Source organism: Vanessa atalanta, chromosome 10 (assembly GCF_905147765.1).
Source record: "Vanessa atalanta chromosome 10, ilVanAtal1.2, whole genome shotgun sequence".
Taxonomy (NCBI): domain Eukaryota; kingdom Metazoa; phylum Arthropoda; class Insecta; order Lepidoptera; family Nymphalidae; genus Vanessa; species Vanessa atalanta.
The window spans coordinates 5082388-5095108 of NC_061880.1; the positions used below are offsets into that span (position 1 = coordinate 5082388).

The 12721-nt window shown below is 29.2% G+C and overlaps 1 protein-coding gene across 1 annotated transcript in view; it reads left to right on the forward strand.

Moving 5' to 3' along the window:
- Window positions 1–1597: 1597 nt before the first annotated feature.
- Window positions 1598–12721, forward strand: part of LOC125067018 (probable serine/threonine-protein kinase nek3) — a 40212-nt gene continuing 29088 nt past the window's right edge. Inside the window, exon 1 of the mRNA XM_047675387.1 lies at window positions 1598–1724. The gene's annotated coding sequence lies outside the window, so the exon portion shown is untranslated. The remainder of the gene's footprint in view (window positions 1725–12721) is intronic.

The following is a 12721-nucleotide window of genomic DNA, read 5'->3' on the forward strand; positions in this document are numbered from 1 at the left end:
ACGTAAATTGATATAACCTTAGGAAATATGGACGGATTGTTAAAAATAAATGAGCAAACAAAAACCTTTTGGAATAAAATATTTACGAATGATTTATAGAGAAGACCGGGTTAGTTGAATAATGGGAATATACTATCTCGACCTAAAGTTGGTAAAGGAAAGGGAAGGGTAATACGCATTTAATAAAAAACTAATTCATAAAATATATAGCTCTGAAGAATTTTTACACGACTTAGTAGTATATTTTTGCGCTTACAATATAAAATTTGAAAGCAGGATGACGATGTTTACAAATTTTATACTAATTATGATATTTTAAATTTAGTTCAAAAGTCATGCTATTTTATAAATATCTTTATGTAAGAATTTCACGAGTATATAAAAAAGAATAAATAAGAAAAGCCGTGAAGTTAATAACAAAAAATATTATAATAATTCCTGAACGAGTTTCGGCCACCGCACTCACATACTAATGGGACGAAAATCTGACACGACCAGAGAATGATTCCGGCTTAGGTCCGACAGCTTTAGGAGCTTTCCAACGCAAGGGAATGTAACACTGCGAACTTCATAACTCTGTTACCAAGAACCAGTAATTGCTTTTTTGCCCGAACTGGCATTTGTATCCTGAACATCTGGAATTGTAGCACAATGATAATGATTGCCAGTCTATTGGTTAAGGTAGTTTTTTAGAGCGAAACATATTCTTATTATGTACATAATATACATATTACACTTGGGAGATAATTACACTTAATGACATAAAGAGTAGTAAGCATCTCTTCATATAATCAGACCCATAATAAATTTAAGCCACACAAAGCTCTTACCCACAGGGCAATTTTCGTATCTAAAGTATAAATAAATTTACCATTTACGTGCTTAGAAGTAAATATTTGATGTTAAGAATTGTATTATAAAATGTGCTATATACAAAATGTATAATGCTAGTAAATAATGTGAAATATTTTTTTACTAACTGTGCTAATAAGATATGAAGAGTTTGTTCAATTTATCAGAAATGTTGAGCTTAAATTGAATTATCATAAAACAAGTATTTTGGCAGCAAAGCAAGTTGAATTATGCGTGACTTTAAACGTATTAAGGAATTAATTAATTGTAAAAACATGTTTTGAATAGCATTTAAAACTGGGATCATGTAAGTGAAAATGGACAAATTTAAACTAGACGTTCCTTTTTTGTATTCAAAATGGAGGCAAACGTAGTATAGGTATTTAACTTTGACTTTCTGAAATTACGTTCAACACAAGATGACAAGCCAAGTAGTATATCTAAGTTTAAAAAATATATTTGCAGGTACAACATTTAAAATTTCTATGTGTTCGGTATTAAAAAAAAATTAAAATACTTCCGCAAATTGCCTATCTATATGCTAAAGCTAAACTGAAGCATAGTATACTCGTACAGTATGCTATGAATAATACTTTAACAATGATAAAAAATGAGGGGCCTTAAGTTAAGGATGTTCCGGGATTACAGATACGGCGTGATAAATCGGTCTTGTCTCAAGAGAGGGAATAACAGAAAGTGGAGTAATAGCCGGCGGGGCACGGTGGCCGACGAACGACTCAGTCTGTTACTGACATTAGCCGACAAAGCTTGTGCGAAGGCTCGCGCGGTAAAAACAATAATCTTGTTAAGGTTTTCGTGGAACGTGATGCTTCAACTCTTATTAGCTTTGTAACTTTATCCAGATTTAATTGGTAAGTCTTAAGATGTTTATTTTATATTTTGTTATATTAAAAACAAACCTAATTAAGCGTAAATAAGATTGTTTTTTATTAAATATTATTATTATTATTACATATAAAGCTTCATTTATATTTTTTGAATTACAGTTTTTTTTAGTTTCATATATTTTATTAATAATGTGATAAAAAACAAAATTTTACAAATAACATTATCACCAAAACTATTTTTTAATTAGCTAGATATTTATTTAGTTGTATGTAATATATATTTTTACATGTGAAATTATTTATATATTAGTTTTACAAATCATTGCATTTTAATTTTACTCTAACGTTTTCAAACAACAAAATTATTACAGAACTAAGCCCAATAAACATAACTTTATAAAGCTTCATAACTTCATACAGGGATTACAAGCAGGACTCGTAATATTGTACGTGTCTCGCGGCGAACCGCGGTGTAGGTTCGCATTACAATTTATTTGGAAATGTGAGGTTTCTACGTGCACATTAAACTTATATACTATTTTTTATCAACGCTAGCCTGGACAGGTATTTTATTATCATTCTCGTGTATACATTTACTATGAGACGTGATCTTATTCGGGAATTTGATTGCTTGCGATATACGTTAAGGTTTTTTAAAGGAAATATTTGTAGTACGTTTTTATGGAAAGCTTTCAAAAGTATTTGAGGTTTTTACTAGACATATTTCGAAAAGAAAAATTTAATATTTCATATATTTAAATATTAACAGTCAAATAGACCAATTGGTAGTAAGTGGTTTACACTGCCCATAGACATTAGTGTTGTCGGAAATTTTAATACTTCCTTACATCGCCAATGCCACCAACTTTGGGAACTAAGAAATTATGTCCCTTGTGGCTGTAGTTACACTGGCTCACTCACCTTTCAAGCCGAAACACGGCATTTTTGCTACTTGGCGGTGGAATAAATGATGAATGACAACTCATTCATGGGTAGATACCACTATCTACCCAGCCGGGCTTGCACAGGGCTCTACCTACCAAGTAAAATATTGACTTGCTTGCCCTCCAAGCCGGAACATTAAAATATAAAGTATTATTGTGTGGTGGTAGATTAACTAGCGGTGGTGGTGAATGGTTGAAATGCATACAGAATTACAAAAAAACCTTATTATAAAGTAAATAATAGTATTCATTTAAAATGTATATTTTATTTTATAAACTAATGCAGGCCCTCCAAGATTTATGATCATATTGTAACGTTACGAAATTAAAGAAGGATAATTCTCATTCTGGATATATCTTTAAAATTAATTAATTTTTAACATCTTAATGTTGTTACCACGTATGAATTTTAAATACATTTCAAAAAACAACACTCAGAAACAATATTTCGTTTAATAAAGGTCTAAAAAGAATTTAAAAAATATAAATACATGTTGCTCGTCTAAATGTTGCCAGTACTTTTATAATTTCAATAAAATTTTGTCTTTCGATGCAAATCAATTTTAATAAATATACAATATTTAACTCAATACAATTTTACTTTGCTTACACAATATAGCCCAAAACTCACTCAAATGGAAGAATTGCTTGTAAATGTAGAGTAGATATTATATATATTGTTCACTGGTAAAATTTATAAATGAAATCAACAATGAGTGTGTTGAATCGATAATTCTTATTGACGACTGATTTGACATTTAATCAAGTCAAATGTGAGCTTTTCACTTATGATAAATGTTTTGATTCTTCTCTTATTTCTTGTTTGGATTTCACTGTGATTTTCAACTACGACTTTTGCTTGGAATCAAGACATTACCGTTTTCCTTTTTGGACTTTGACCAATCGTATTTTATACAAAAACATGTAATGTTAAAACATTATAATGTTAATCTGGTAGAAATTTAAATATCAACTTTGCATCTAGAAAAAAGCATCCGAGAAAACAAAAAATTGGGAATAGTGAATAAACATACCAATTTAATCTAATGGTAATAAGATCATTATTCATCCAATAGCATTTGAATCACTTGACTCTAACAATTTATCTTACTTTTCGAATGATATTTTAGTTATATATTCTGATTGACGGAAACAATTTATTTCATTTCAAATCTGAAGCCTAAACACAACAAGTAGAGCTTGATTTGTTTCAGTCTGACAAATTTTTGTAATTACTAAGAAATGTCTCCGAAGTAATCTTATTACGTTTTTTTCTCTTTAATGGTTATAACGGTGATATTTATTTTATAAACATATTTTTGATAAGATTTTAAAACACTCAACAGACATTTTATTTTTGGCTGTCCCCTCTGGACCCGACACGTACTGCGTTGAGAGGAACCTGGGTACTCCCCCATGTTGGCTTTCTAATTATATTTCTTGGAGTATTTAATCATATTTTAATAATAACAATTTTTCAAATATAGTTTATATTTATTTCTTTCAATGAATATAATAAATACAAGACGCGATCAACTATGTAACTGTCACCCGCAGAAGTTGTGTATTTATAGTCTATATCGAGTAAAACTTGATTGTATATAGAGTTCCTTGTAGTCCCATAGACTACAGAATGTTAAAGTAACGTTCCATTACATCTTGCGAGTGTACGCGATATCATAATTTATTTGTATAGAAAGCTAAGATATGGCATTCATAACGTATGTGCAGCGTTGTGTCTATCTTGAATAGTAAATACGGCTTCGCAAGTACCTACCGGTCGTTGAGAAATAGTACAAGATATAGAGGCACATAAGGCTAATAGTGGTTATATTTCAATAATAACTGGAAATTGTAAGCTTTTCGTTGAATTACGACCAATATTGTATTGATTGGTCAATTCAAATGCTACTACTATTATTAATATCGCTCTTCGATGAAAGGTAAACGACCATTCATCTTTCATCCAGGATCATGAATAGAATATTTCTTACAGTTTTTAATATTGTTGATACTTGAATAATCAAATTAGCACTTTAAGCAATATATTTGATATTATATCGCCTACATATCTATGTATGTAATTTCATCATAGATACGTTTCTAAGATAATATTTAGGAGCACGTTAGGCTTTTAGCGGCTTTTATCGATAAAAAAAAAAAAATTTGATAGTTGAATCAGAATCCTGTCTAAATTTAAATTAACTTTTTATATACATTAACATATTCAAATGTTTTATTATTCGTAGAATGTATTTAAATTTTTTGTTTTACTTTTAATTACGGTATAATCTCGTTGCGAGGAAGTTTCATTTTAAAGCTATTAAAAATGCTTTAACTCAGTGTCCGCAAAAGTTCATGCTAGTGCTAAAATGTGTGATAAAATTCATTTATTCCGAAAAGTTTTAAGGCTAGAAATTCACAATTGTTTAAAAACTATAGAATTTATTTGTGTTGCAAAATCATATTAATAATTCGAAGAGAGAGAGAGAGAGAGAGAGAGGTTTTGTTTGTTTTAGTCAGATTAACGCTTGTTCGATTGATATGAAACTTTCATATTATGAAAGTTTATAGGACTGAAATAATATGTGGTATGTTTGTATGATGCATATTTTTAAGATTAAGAATTTCTTTGTTGGTCTAGTGAGGCTGTAATATACGGCTGTGCATGTATAAATAAAACGAAACAGGAAATAATAATAACCAAATTGACTTCATTTTTTTTGTCAGCAAAGAATTCCGTTCCTATTCATAATAAAAAAAAATATGAAGCATTTTTTTTTGCAAAAAAAATATTAGATTACAATTTTAATCAGCAATCAGAATTATTTGTATCAAACGCATAATATGTAATTAGTACGAGTGCGGACGGTGAAATCGCCTTGCATGTTATATTTTGCTATGAGATTTACATATAACGACAAGTTATAGATTAAGTTTGGACATAGACTATAATATCCTTCTGACCGTTTTATTCACTTCAATCATTCTTAAGAGAGAGGTAAGCCAAAAAAAAGCCCAACGCACTCTTTTTTTTTCTCATTCTCATCATCCGATAAGACGGCAAATCTGGCACGACCAGAAATAGTTCAGCAACAGGACCTACGGCAAAATATGCATTGCTAATTTCTAGACACCGGTCTGCTACTTAGAATTTCTACTGAGAATTGGGGTTACAACGAGGCAATCCATAGACAGCCATTTAATGTGTTTTAAAAATTACATATTTATTTTAAATATTTTTAATATACATTTTTAAAGTGCCACCAGACCAGCTTTAAAGCTTAAACTCGTATTTCAACATTTGAATACACGTATGATAAAAATATCAAGTTGAATACCTTTTTCAAACACAGGCATCTAGTATTTACCAGAATCAGTCGAATAAAGTGTACTAAGTGTACCTGCATCAAAAGTGTATGTCAAATTTCATCTTAATCGGAGGAATGTTACTAAAAGGCGAAGCGAAATAAAAGCTTGTAAAAAACGTGAAGCGATAAATTATGTATTTACAAAATAGTGTCATACGAAAGGTACCAATGACACAAATTATATATTCTCATTATTTATATCAGAGTTTAATTATGTACTTTAAATAAGATAAGATCATTCATATATTTTACTTTCATTCAGTTGTCAATAATTTTCGATGTATAAAAATAATCTTAAATCACATTAATAAATCAGCCAAAAACATAGCATTGATACAACATTTTATATACATTACTGTAATTAATATTTACAATCATATATTTTTAATATGAATATGTAATTTATCATAAATTTTACTTTTTGATTATAATGAATAGTAGAATAGTTTACCTACTAGTATTGTAGTCTCTTTAAATCCATTGTGCAATTTATTTATGTTTATATGTAAGCTAAAGCATATGATTACAATAAATTTAATACACACGAGTATTTATTGCTTTGAATAAAAGCGCACAACTTTTTCAAACAAATATATTTAGTTATTTCTGTTGTCAATTTTTCGCTCCATTTTACACTGCTATCATACAATCAGCTCTCGCTTGTAAAACTTTCATTGTACAATTGTGGAGCAAATAAAAGTTCCTTTTAGCTTGTTGTATAGGCTAGTTGCTGCATTGCAGGTCATATAAAAATTAGGTCAGCAACGTTTTGGGTTTGTCAAGTCACCAATAAAGTTTGTTGTTTAGATATTATATTTAAATAATATGATTTTAAACTACTTTATAAATAATTTATGCATGTCGTGGATAATTACTGTAAATATATTAAATCAATTCATTTATGGTAAACTTTACGATTTCAGCTAGTGTGACGTGCCTTTATATTCATATGTGTTGTTTTAGCTGTCGTAATTATAATCGATCATAATGAAATATGTAACGAGATAATATGTCCAAATACAGTATCACACAATACACAGATTTGCGGTTACATTTGATTCTCATCATCATACTCGTTTATTGATACATTTTATACAAATATTTATATAACTATGGTTGACAAAATCGGATTGTTGTAAAATAAACTGCGATATGTTCACGGATTTGAAAGGAAAAAGTTTCCTTATAATATTTTTAGTTACACAAAACATCAACTTTCTTAAAGTTACTAAAAAACACTGTATAATACAAAAACAAACCAACGTTACAAAGTGATAGTTATTTGCTAGCTTCTGCAATTACTATTTTTAACGTTTATTTTTATATTTTGCTGGTCGAATAAGGATTGGAATTTGGTAATTACGTCAAGATAACTAATTTATTTTAGTTACCCTGCCTCTATAAATCATATTACAGGTCAATTAAGCTGGTCTACCGCGTTATGGCAAAGTGGCGTAATTACATTAGGAATAATCGAATGGCCTGCAGGCGAAGAGGGGTTTATGGCGACTGGGCAGATAATATGCTATTTTCAGGTCTTACACGTATATGTGTTTCACTTAATTTTATAAATAACGAATTAACAACTGCTACTATTATATTCATTATCTTTTATTTCGCGTAGTATTTTTGTCTTTTCTATTACATTTTATATAGGCTGAAAGCATTTGTTTATAAAAAAAGATTGGTTTAATCGATAAATATGACAATGATTTAAAATAATAATATCTCTAGTAAACAAGGATAAAAAATATATGTTTCAGGGTGAAATTTGGCTGTCTAAATCTTAGAATATTTCTATGTATCTATGCAAATAAGCGTTAAACAGTTATGAATATACTAAGTTATAGGCAAACATTAGGTAAACAACTCATCGAGTCAAAATGCATTTTGCAATCAAATGTTATAATTAAAACAGGAGATTGATCGGGATAGTTCCAAGGTACCTTTCGAACGTCGATAAAGCAGAAGCCTTATAAACTGCAATATTCGAAACGCGTTACTGTTGCATCATAATAAAGATCATATTCGCTTATACTATTTTGATTGGTTACACTTTCCTGTATTTTACATTCTGAGTGCGAAATAGACATGGGAGTCAAAGTTTTGAGCCGCAATTTTAAGTTCAGAGAGTTTTATTTTGGTTTTCTTAATTGTGTTAATTTAAATTAATTATTTTTCCTTGTTTATTTTTGTCGCGTACAATGTATGTATTTGAATATAATCGATATTTTCTACCTATTACACGTACATACATTCCCCGGATGAGTAATGTTATAGTATTATTTGTTTGCTGCGAGTTATGTTTCAAGTTAAACTGCAAACAGTAATACAGCCATAAAAGTGGTTTGTCTGGTTTCGATCTGTATAGTGAAGAAAAATGTATATATTTTTTTCATAGAACACGGTGAACGGTATGAAGCATCAACAGCATTATGTCAATCCCACTTTAATTATTATTTCTTAATACTGAAATTAAACTTTGTGAATTAATAAAGGTCATAGAGAAAACTTTTAAATATTTATATACCGGAAATTATTATATTTCAAGTCGGCTCTTTCCGCTTATTAATGTTTTTAATAATCATTATTACAGAATTAAGTTACGTGTTAAACTAAAACAACATCAAATTCATAATTTAAAAAAAAGTCACATACGACATTTTGTAACGCTAACGTTACAAATTTTAATTTTAATAATAGTATCTCTAAAGATACTAACATTAAAAGTAAAATCCATCATGTTACATATTTATTTAACGAAAAATATGAAAACATTTTGTATTAAATAAAATATATTCAACATTTATACCAGAATAGGATTTATTGAAGTACTGTGTAAATATTTGAAATGGAAATAACGTCATTTAGGCGTTCACTTCAGTCGTACTTGACTTGAATTTACAACAACCGAAGCTTCACCTTTTCTTGTATTTAAATAGTTTAAAAAAGCAATCATCAGAAGGCTCGGTTCAATAATCGGAGTAATCGAATCTCGTAAACCTTTTTAGATCTTTTTTATCACTGATCTATGATGTTATTAGAGACTATACACTATACACTATAGACAATCTTATGAATAGAACGTACTAAAATATTTTATACAAAATAATAATATATTTTCGGATTGTTTGTTAACGAGTTTTAAACTTTTCATCGCGGTTATTGTTATCTTCTAGGAAAATAGTTGTTGGATTCTAAGGAATAAAAGTTTTGGTAATTTAAAAATAAATTTGCGTGCTGAATTATTAAAACTATTGAGGCACAGAAATCGAAGGATTAACAATTGGTCTTTATTATAAAGGTTGATGAAGAATAATACAAATTTCGGCTGATTGCATCTCGATGTTGGCAAAATGCTTTGTAATTTTTAAAGGTTCAAGATTTCAAGGTGCCTCCATTAAAAACTTATTAGGGCGAATTTTAATGTCAGTCAAAATAATCTCCAGCTCCAGTAATGGTCAATAAAACAGACAATAAAGTGGTAGAACTTTACTGAACACGCGAAAGCATAATTCAACACTGCGGCAAATCATTTATCTAATTTAAATATCTCACTATTCATACGTAAGCGAATTACCGTATTAAGTATCGTTACATAGTTCGATTAAAATCACCTTACTAGAATGATTTTATAATTTTATGTAAAGAAAATAATATTTTATTTTCTATTAATGCTTTAAGGACATAAAAAAAGGATTATAATCTTAACTATTTTATATATTTATTTTGTGACATTATATTTTTTTAAGAATTATATCAACCTTAAGCCCTTGGTTTAGAATTATATCAACTTTATTAAGGATCCTAAGGATATTATTAAGGGGAATAAAATTTAATTACGAAATATTAAAATTAGTTCAGCCATTGTTATACAATAACATGGATAGAACATATTAGTCAAATTCATTATTCTAAAACAGAGGCAAGTGTAGTTGTAAAAAATCTTATGTATTTTTTATATCGTACACATGTTCAGAAAACGTCTGCCCCTCTAAAGATTTACAATCTTGTGAAGTGTATAGTCGCTTTAACTTTTCTTATGTCCAACTTAAAAGGCATCAAGTTTAGTTGTTGTTTTGTTGTCGTGCGACGTAGTTTTTGTTCCAGTCCCGTTGACTTAAGTTCGTGAAGTTTAATGATAGCTTAACTGTATTGAAACTAAATAGAGCAACCTGTTTAAATATTTACAAGGAAATGGAGAGGAATAGGGACAAGGGGTTTATTTATTTTTTTAAATTGGTTAACGAAGCTTTTAGTTATTAATAATTCGGTCACAAGTAATATTTATTGATCGTAGTGATGGTTGTACTTTTATTTGTAAAGTTTTAGACGTTTAGATTAATAAGTGTGCGTCCTGAGTGAAGGCGTATCCCAACACAGATTCCGCCGCGCACGTAATAGATACTCGAAATACTATATGTTGGAGGATTCCACGTGTGCAGCCCGCCTTCACTTAGGACGCACTCTGAATCCTTACTTTTTCAACGCGCGCACATTTTGCTGCATTGTGTAGCTCGGCACATTTATTTTATCTGTAATGCATTCTTCATTTTATTTATCCCTTATTATAAATCAAAACAAAACATCTCTCTTCAATTATAAAAGTATTTCTGGAACGAAGTTATATGCAATTTTATTATGCACTTTTTTAATTCGATAGGACTCATATTTCTCCTAAGAGATTATTAATTTCAGATAGAAAACTTATGGATTTGACCTCTTGAAAACCTATTATGTTTCTTCCGCAAATATCACCTTTCTCTCACGTACTACAGATTACTATGAAATAGAGCAAGTAATCATTACGATGCTAATCAAGTACAAAACAATGTTCAATGTCGGGAAACAAAAGGTATCGCGTTCGTGGATTCGTTGCATAATTTATAACTGTTCCTGAGATAAATAATGAAATGCCGTACTGTCTCGATGGAATCATTGAGATATAAACAATGGAATTCGAAATACGTTATGAAGTTTTATAGATAACAAATACAACGCTTCTGACGTTATTACTTCGTTAATGTTTATTTGTTGTAGAGGAATGTACCGTAACTGTAGTCTCAGGATTTAGCGGTGGTAGAGCTTTGTGTAGTAGTACTCAAACATACCACCGACTGTAATATGTGCTTTGTACTGTATGTCCCTTGTGCTACATCTTTGTTAGAATTATTAGTGCATTCATGATCTAATAAATTGTTTGTACTTTTTACGATACTAACGTAAGTGCCAAGGTTTATTTGTAAGCCAAAACTAATTACAAATAAAAATATTTTCAGATGTTACCAATGTGATTTATAAAATGGCGTTCATATATTAAATTCATCATGTGTGTTTTGGGAAAAGTGTATTCATTATTTTATAGATTACGAAATCTTAATATCTTTGGATATGATAATACATATTTTGCTTTGTTTTGTAAAAGGAAAGGAAAATTAAAGTATACTGAAGTGACGCTAAATGTATTACAAGCTTACACATAAAGTTGCGGAAATAAGATTCCATTCGCTTTATACGAAAGTGTTAAATTCCTGTCCTAATAAGTATAAGCTTAACGAAAATCAAAAATGAAAAATGATCCTGTTATTCCATTATATAATATTGAATTTCAGATGCATTGTTACACATCCATGAACGAAATATCAGAAAATATATATTACACAAAGTGGTCTTTTTTATTAGGTTTTAGATCGGAAGTAGTTGCTAGTTGAAGGTTTGATAATTAAGTAAAGTGAGTGAAAGGAATTTACTTAATTATCAATGTTAGTGAATGTTATGACGAATGATAATAATTATTGTATTTTAGCAATGTGATGTTCACTATTGTGATGATAATTAATTCGGTCTGGACTGATATCTATGTAACGTTTGTATGTCTACCTTGTGTTGTATTATATCTTTATATCTATACATCTGATGGTGATTCTTTGGACCAATAGAAATTTATTTTATACAATTTGAATTCATGTAATTTCAATCAGTGACTACACGTATGCGTTCAATATACATTAAAATATAATTAATTATTGGTTTATATATTATATTATTTTTTATTTTAAAAGCTTTTTCGCCGTGGTAATTGAATTTTTAATATGGTTTTAATACGCTATCTGCATCCAGTCGGGTCGGGCGACCTTCTTCAGGTCATAATATAAACTATGACCTGGTATTTAAAATTATTTTTTAAGTCATATTCCTTCATATACTATATTTTTAATACAATCCATTTATTATCAGCATCTTATTTTTAACAATATAACCTATTCGTAACACACTGAAGTATATGTATATCACCGATGTCTTCCTCTTAAGGAGGAATAAGAGAGGTTTCCGCGACACTACCCTACTGTGGATTGATATTTTGATACGTATAAGCATAGCATACAAGTAGTCTAAGTCTATTAAAATTTATTCAGTAACGTTGCATGTTTAAAAGCAACAATTTTATGGGTATAATATTTTCGATTGTATAATTTTAATGCACATATGTCTAAAATGTTTATGTAATAAAATAAAAAAAATCGATAAATCAAATTATATTATGTATTGAAAATTATATAATTTGACACTCCCCTGAAAACACTTTAACAATAGACAACAATACACACAGCTGCCAATTTCGTAACATTTTAAAGTGGAAAGTATTTAGAAGAAGCTATTAAACTATATTGAACAAATTATTTTTGTACGTGAGTTGTATTATTGA